Source organism: Ceratina calcarata, unplaced genomic scaffold (assembly GCF_001652005.2).
Source record: "Ceratina calcarata isolate Rehan_Ccalc_2016 unplaced genomic scaffold, ASM165200v1 scaffold428.2, whole genome shotgun sequence".
Classification (NCBI taxonomy): Eukaryota; Metazoa; Arthropoda; class Insecta; order Hymenoptera; family Apidae; genus Ceratina; species Ceratina calcarata.
The window spans coordinates 12,205-14,375 of NW_017166501.1; the positions used below are offsets into that span (position 1 = coordinate 12,205).

General features: G+C 45.8%; 1 long non-coding RNA gene across 1 annotated transcript in view; it reads left to right on the forward strand.

Moving 5' to 3' along the window:
• Positions 1–1,468, forward strand: part of LOC113464573 (uncharacterized) — a 2,316-nt gene extending 848 nt beyond the window's left edge. Inside the window, exons 2-3 of the long non-coding RNA XR_003389419.1 lie at positions 61–501; positions 959–1,468. This is a non-coding gene — a long non-coding RNA (uncharacterized LOC113464573). The remainder of the gene's footprint in view (positions 1–60; positions 502–958) is intronic.
• The last annotated feature ends 703 nt before the right edge of the window (positions 1,469–2,171 follow it).

A 2,171-nucleotide genomic window follows, 5' to 3' on the forward strand; every position in this document is an offset into this window, starting at 1 on the left:
GATCAAATAAGTATTTTCTTTTTCATAATCCGTTAATGAAAATCTATTTTCGTCTAATAGTAAGCGCAACACTTGCACAATTTAAACTGTTCTTCGGATTTTGATTCCGGTTGGCCAAGAAGAACCCAAGAACCCAATTCGCATTGTCTTCCAAAAACAAACAGCAGAAAACGCGCACTTATCCGCCTCGCAGCCGCTCGGACTATTCTAAAGCCCGTGTCAGCCGATTTCGCAATCTGAAATTGAAAGCGGCTAAACAAATAAATGCATCCATCATTAGCGTCGCGCCGTGCGTGCGTGCGCACGTGGGCGCGCTTCTCCTACCTACGATGAATAGTGTGTGTAACTACGACTGTGTGCGTGTGCGTGTGCGTGCCCGAAGCAGAGGAAGCGTGCGTGCGGAGTGCCGTGGGACGAACGAAGCCAGTGGTGGAGTAGGTAGACGATTGAAGAGAAAAGGAGAGGAGTTCTGGCAGACAAACAGAGAATAGAACAGAGATGGTGAGGCTGAGCCGGCTTACGTAGTCCCACGCGACGGCTCGTGGCTCCTCGTGGCTGACGCGCGTCGCGTCCGTCGCCGTCGCGCCGTCCTTTGTCGCGGGTTGATAGCGAAATCAAGAATAGATCAAATAACGAATAACCCTGTATCTTCTGGCTAGTAACGAATTCACGACATGCATTTCTATATTTCATTGCAATTACTATTCTTTTTTACAATTCTTAATTACTGATTTTTTCTACATATCATTCAAAATATTTAACGCATTTTACGTGTGCAATTGACATCTATGAACGAACGTTCTCTTTTCTTTTTGCATAATATTGATAATGAAAAAGGATTTAGAGAATTATAGAAATATTATATTTAAAACAGTATAACAGATCGAAAGTCCAGATTTCGACTAATTTAACAAAATTTAGACACTCCCACTGATTAACCCCAAACTTTTCATTACAGATTCAGCGCCTCCGCATTGTCCACGGTTCTCACGGAACTTCCATTTACGTATTTCTCAACACGAAGACGTGTCACGAGGAGCAGCGAATAACCCACGTTTACCGAAAGCCCACGACGACGCGTCGTTCGTGCAGCGACATTTCATGCTCACGCAACCGCAATTAAAACAGACCAAGCAGAAGAAACGAGAAATGAAAAAAAGAACGGTGAACTTTCATAAGTGGTTCGTGGGAGAGCTTCATAAACGAGCAGCACTTCATTAGCTCGGTACCAGGAGACGATCGTTTGACTCTTCCATGGCTCGTCACATCTTGTCGTTTTCGTTGACGTCGTTCGAGAGAAATGGTAGAGCCGTTCTCGTCGTGCGTGGAATGGGAAATCGCCTTTGAGGTCACCACGACGGAGGAAGTTCGTCACGTGGTTCGACGCGGTTGCTTCGCCTTAACCTCGTAAAGCATTTAAATGGAAAGTTAAGGTAAACGCGCCAAAATTAAGGTCGCAGTCGTGCGTCGGCACAGACCAAAGCTACCAGCTGGGATCCTCGGATTTTCTCCAAGCTGACTAACATCGAACGCGATGGATTGGATTGAATTGGCTCGACTCCACGCCTGTGTACATAACGTCGATCGTTGTCGATCAACCGCGATCCAGCAAATCGCTTCGAATGAATATCCGCGGGAACGTCTGGCTTGAACCAATCAAACCAATTACGTGCGATTTATTATACACACATGCGTATATAAATATACATTCGTTTCTGGCTACACGACTTGTTTACATTGGATTTAATAAAATATCGACACAGTTACGATACATTCATGCTGAGATATTACTTACTTTTTCCATGAATTAGTAAACCATTCAACGCGCGAAATATAAATAAAAAATATAACGCGCTCCACTTAATTTGAGCCCCGATTATCTTCGTTTAAAATCGCGCAACGCCCATTACTTCACTCAATCGATTAGACTCGCGCGAGTTCGTCAGCGACTCCTAAAAAGCAAACGACCTCGAGTCGAGAGATCCACGGTTCGCAAACGCGTGGCGTTCCACGAAGCTACGCGACACGAGGTGTGCGTAGTCGCCGCGCCAACGTGTTAAGTGTTAATTCAGCTGAATCAATATACACGCGCCTTGCCACTCCGCTCCACGTCGCTTCGTACCGTGGAATTCAAATCAGATTCGCGCCAGGCGCGCGTGGGCGCATCTCCG